Here is a 6017-nt window from a genome sequence, read left to right on the forward strand (position 1 = left end):
AAATCAAATTACAAAGACCTCAGAAAAAAACCCTGGTATAATAATACTCATGGTAGCTAATGCTATTAAACTATTGGACATGGACTGATCACTACAAATGGAGTTATGTAGTCACAACATTTAAGGAAGTAGAATAATAACCTGATTCTGCTAATCACTCAATTTCCCATTATGTATGAAGTGGCTGCAGTTTTGTACTCGGGCTTTATAAAAGAATCTCTTTGCAAGAGGTACTGGAACTAAAAATATTACACATATTGTTGCAAAAGAGAGAAGAATCATGATACATGACCTACGGCACCATGTATAACTTGTCGTGCATTAGGAGAACATGACCTGCATCTAAAATGAATAGCTTCTACACATGAGTCGTGTTGAACAGCACTTGAAATCATCACGCAGACTGCCTCAAAATACACGAAATCCACCACCGGCTCCTACGAGTTGCCTTCTGTCTCTTTTCAACCAGACAAGTGTCAGGCCATTAGAAATCAGTGTTTCTCTAATATGGTAAAAGCACACAGGGACCATGGCTCACGTGAAGAACAAGAGAAAGCTTTTTCAAGCTCTCTATCATATGCTACAATGTAGGCAGAAAAAAAAAATAATCACAAATGCTCAAAAAAACATGAACGAAGCCTTGAAATGCTCAGAAGACACTGCTTCTGCATGTGTGATGTGTTATACCCGTAAACATAACCCCAGAGTACTACTCAGCTGGACTTCCGCGAGAAGTTGGAGAGGGTCTGAAGGGTCTGAACAGGTCACAAGGGCTGAAGAGGCCATAATATATCTTGTCTTAGATAGAGGTGCCCAAATTGAGAAGTACAGCCAGAGGGCAGTGCTCTGTCCCTGTCTGGATTCAGCAGGTATTTTAACCCATACAACTGAGACAGTGAACCTGCGAGCATGGCATGCAAGGGCACTTTCCAGGGCCCTTCAGGTTTCTGCATGCCACAAGTCTCGCTGTGCTGCTCAGCAGTTCTGGCAGCTGAGAGTCAGGCTGCTTCCAGTTACCTGCGAGACAGCCATGTGTGCAGAAAGAGGTGGGTTGCAAAGGTCTCAGCTGCACTTGTGAGTCCCCTGCAAAAGCCATGCGACATAGCAATTTGGCAGGTGGAGTTTCACATGCCGTAATTACTGCTTAGATGTTAAATAAATACTTTTCAGCAAGGAAAAAACCCGTCACTTTTGTGTTGTTTCACACAGAGCTTGGTTCCACTATCCTTGCTGAAGTTGGATCCTGAAATCTTTCTTCTGCAAACGCAGAGTCAAAAGACAGCAAGAGAAAGGAAGAGCACACCATAGTGTCTTCTGCAGACAGGAACGTCACAGCAGATCTCCCCACAAGGGCTGCCAAGCGCCTGCTCCGCTGGCAAGAAACAAGCCTCCAAACAGCTCAGTGGAGTTTATCTTGTAGTTTTCTTCCGGCCATAATGTTTCTGTGGCGTGTGCATCTGCACATTAACCACCAACTCGTTTTGTGCCATTGAACAGCAAGAAGTAGATAACAACCCTCTTTTTCACTCTTTATCTCTACTAGTGGGAATGCAGAGTTGGACTGTCCGTGAGCCAGCTTGTTTTCAGCCACAAGAGGAAGCAGAACAAACAGTCTTACACTCTAAAGCAGGAACAGGGAACATATACATAGCCAACCTTTACCACCCGCTGTAAGCGAACTGTGCCTTGAGATAAGACTGTATTTCTGAAGAAATCCCCCAAGACCATTCTTGAAACAAAGAGGTCTGAGTTCACAAAATGCAACTCTCTTTTTTTTTTTCCTCTCTCTGTTGGCCCCGTAGCTGTGTACACCACCACTGACATTTCCTGACTATCTGCAAGCAGATTTGGATATGGAGCACTTTTTAAATTGAGGTTTCAGATTAATATCATAGGAAATGTGTTTCTTTAGATCAGAAGCAATAAACCAGATTTGAAGCAATGTATGAGAAATCCTAAAACTTCAGTAACCAGCAAAACACAATACTACTCAAGAAGGGAGTTTTCCCATAAGGTATCGAGCCAAATTTTTAATGACATACACAGATAAAGGGAAGAACCTGATGCAATACAGTACATCGTTATCACATTTATAATATATTCAACAGCATATATGCAGACAGACATGTTATATGTATAGCTCAAAACCAGTGTTTTCTGTTTCATTTCCTTGCTTTCCCTGAGAAAAATAAATACCAAAAATGTGATGCTTGTTGCAAACTCCAATTCTAAATAGTTCTAGTTAGTAAAAATCATCCAAAGCCAATAAAAACCATTAACTGTTTTCCTCCCCGAAAATAATATGCAATCTATTAATATTTGGGAGAGTAGAAGGTAAAAGTAATCTGATTTCTTTTAAATATTAGAAGTACATCAGAATCTCTGAAGACTTCTCTTTCTAAAGCTGGTGGTGACTTAAATCCTGAATTTTTTCACTACATCTCACAGTTTATTAGAGACGTACAAATAGCTTTCCCTCTTCTTTCATCATCAGCATGTCAGTGGGCTGTGACGTGAGCAGCCCACGCTCCTAGCTGCAGTGCAGCAGGCTGCAAACAGAGGAGAGGAAGCTGTTGGCAGTGGCTGACGTGACCAGGGGAGAAAGCTCCTGAGTCATGGAGTCTTTGATGATTTAGAGATTAAGTTTGTGCTCTTGACAAGAAGGATTCTCCCCCATTCTTTGCCCCAGGAGGAAAACTAAAACATGAGCCTGACGGAGTGAGCAGTGAGAAAGTTCCTCGTGCAAGTGGTGGTTTTAAGAAGAAAAGAAACCATGTGAAAGTGGTTGATTGCAATGAACATTTTGTTCAACTAGAACTTCCTTTTTGGTGCTCAGTGCCATGGCCAGTTTTAGTTTGACACCTTCATTCATTTTTAGAAACTTAAATATAGAGATTTACATTTTCAGTCTTGCATTCTACATTGTGACCAACAGCTGCTTGTCTTTTTTGGACTGAAAGTTCCCCAATCTCATTCTCACAGAAAATTACAAGCTCAATAAATTATTTACAACTCCACAGATTAGAAGGTAGAACAGAAGAGCTTTCCAATTCTTGCCAGGTGGTAGGAACAAAGACGTTCTGAGTTTTTCTTCCTGAGAATTTGCTATCACGTTGGCCTGGCGGTCAGTAGCTCCAGCAGGCAAAGCCAAGAAAACCAGAATAAGGGGAACTCTCAACTAGCCAGACTAAGAAGTGCTGAAATTTATCACCCTTCCAGAATTTTACTGGAAAAGCAGCAATTAGAACAAGACAGCAAAAAGGAAGCGATCATAGCAAGTCTCTTCAAAGACAATCAGCAATTGTATCTGTAGACTGCCTAGAGATACAGGTCTTTACAGGATGTGCCTACCCTTCCCTCATGCTTCAGAGGTACAAAAGAGATTGCTGTGTGATTTACCTTCTGTCAGCTCTTAGCATGGGACCTTGATAACAGGGGTCTTTTTACTTCTTTACAGACAGGAAGTATATGGTGATACTTCCACAACTGTTAAAGGTCTTCCAGTACACTAAAGTGTATTATTAGGCTGCTGCCCTCTACCACAGGATGACTTCAGAAAGGTTGTGTTGTGGGTCAACAGACTTTTACTGTACTACCTTTGAAGTCCATGTTAGCATTTCCATTTTTCTCTGTAGAAATGACACAGCCAATTTCTAATAAGGCACTTCACCCCCTCCAAGTTGAACGTTTTAAAAATAAATGCTAAAACATGAAAAGGTCAAAAAGCCTTATGCTTCAGGGACTAAACCAGTGCTTAAGAGAGAGGATTGTAATAGAAATGGGTTAGCCCACTTCTACCTGTTGCTGCTTCACCACTTACAGCCCCCGCCATCAGGGATGGAATGATGGAATAAAGTGACGACAGGACTGGACTCGGTATGGCAACTCTCAAGAAAGGCTTTACACACGTGTGAAGTATTGTTTCACTAACATCTGGTGTAAATCGGTGTCAATGACATCATACAGCCATAAATGACGTCCATCAGGCTGTCTGCTTTCCTGCAGACGCACCATCTGTTTCAGTCAAGGGTGCTGGAGGCTTGAGTCAAAGCCCGTTGAAGTTACTGGAAAGATTCCCATGAATCTTTGACTCTGTGACTCATCTGTAGATTACACAATGCACAAAATGTCAGGCTCACAAACTGCACTGTGCAAGCATGACAGCTAAGGCTTAAACAAAACACAAAGCAGCAGCAGTCAGCTCTCTCACACCAACATATGCCAGGATTTGATCTGCTGAAGCTATCGCAGCTGCAGTAATGTATAGCTGGAGTAGGCAAGAGGGGGAGAAAACTCTGAACTGATACCTTTTACTGGGGTGACTTTAGGAGGCAAGTGCCAGGGGAACCGGTTCTGTTTTTGTATCTCTGGGGTGATACTACCATCAGTGGGGATGATGCACCTAAAAGGAAAAACATGGGCCACAACTCCTGAGGAAATGAAACTCCACGGGAGTGGTGGGAGGAAAGAATCTCTGAAAGAACATTAAGAGTAGGCAGAATTCAATGGCAGTGTGTAAAATGGGAGGATGACATAAAAATAGCCAGCTATATCTACGGATTCAAGTTGCTTCCCTTAAGTAAAGATGACAGCGCTTTTCTTTCCCATGATTATATAAAGGGACCCATGGAGCTCCCGCTGAAGTCAGCGTGAGTCACTTGTGCAGGCTGCTGGGAAGTACATCCCCAGGAGAGCTAATTATTGCATATATCATAACGAGCTTGCAGAAGAGGTTTTATAAACACCTGCCACTGCTTCATTACCTCCAGTTCAGGAAACAGAACAACTGCTAGCCTAAATGACATGGTTTGGTATTTTCCACTAATGCTGAAAATAAAGAAGTGAAGAGCAAGTCCTGACAACACCTTCAGTTTCAAAGTTATTTTCAGGTAAAACGTGTATTTTTAGAACTATGCTAATTTTATGTCCAATCCCCCATAGGAACATGCAGTGGTTAGGACCTCTTAGTTTATGGACAAGAAAAAGAAGAGAGAACCAAAAGGTCCCCAAGTGCCTGACTTCACTCTTGACTTGCATAAAACAAAAGACTCCACCAGTGCTAATTGTTCAGCAGAATTCTGTCAGGTGAGAAATATAAAATTTGATTGTATAAAGCCAGCAGAACAGAAAGGAGGTTTTATTAAGGATAGTGCTTATGCATTGCACTCTATAGATTAAGAAGTCTATTGGCCTAAAGTTGAACACAGCTGGCAAACGAGTTTATGACTACAACCTGTCCTGTCTGCGAAGACTTATTTATATTTTTATTTGTATTTATGGACCTTTAAAGCATGAGTCTACTTGCTACTTAATCAAGATCTTTGAGTGATCAAATCCTTTTATCAATCAAGTACTGAACACGAGCCTCATATTGGCAGCTGAGGTCTCTGTCCCTGCATTAGGAAGGGTATAGGCTCTATGACGATTAAGAGCGTTTAGCTCTTTCCTCAAGGAACTGCAGTGAAAGGCACCTACTCTTCTCTTGTTTTGCACTTTCTCCTACTGAGAAGTAGAGACATACAGACAAAAAATTTATTCTTATTTTCTTATTCCAGGAGAAAGTTTGAGAGGCTAGAAGCAGGCAAAAGGAAAAGGAATTCAGAAACCAGGGAGATGGAAAATGAGGGGGAAATCTCAAGCAGGACACCTAATCCTGAAACAAAACTGTGGGCTTGGCAGCAGAATTTTTCTGAATTAGTGGTTATTTATGTGCCTCATATTCAAGACATCCCTTTTCCTGATGGATTTTCCTTGGGTAAGTGAGAAGGTGTCATGTGGAACTGTTTATCTCCATAAGGTCTGCAACATACTGAGGTAATCACATCTCCCACTAGGTGCGGCCTACTGAAAAATATGGTTGCAATAAATACTTGCACTCATCTTCATTATCTTGTATCAGACAATGGGGGATAAATAATGATCATAAATATTAAACAAAAAATATAAAAGGGAATAGGGATCATGCGATTTTTCCCAGGCTGACAATGTTTTTCTGAGTCCATCATTTGCTCTGTGCA

This window comes from Balearica regulorum, chromosome 3 (assembly GCF_011004875.1).
Source record: "Balearica regulorum gibbericeps isolate bBalReg1 chromosome 3, bBalReg1.pri, whole genome shotgun sequence".
In the NCBI taxonomy this organism is placed as follows: Eukaryota; Metazoa; Chordata; class Aves; order Gruiformes; family Gruidae; genus Balearica; species Balearica regulorum.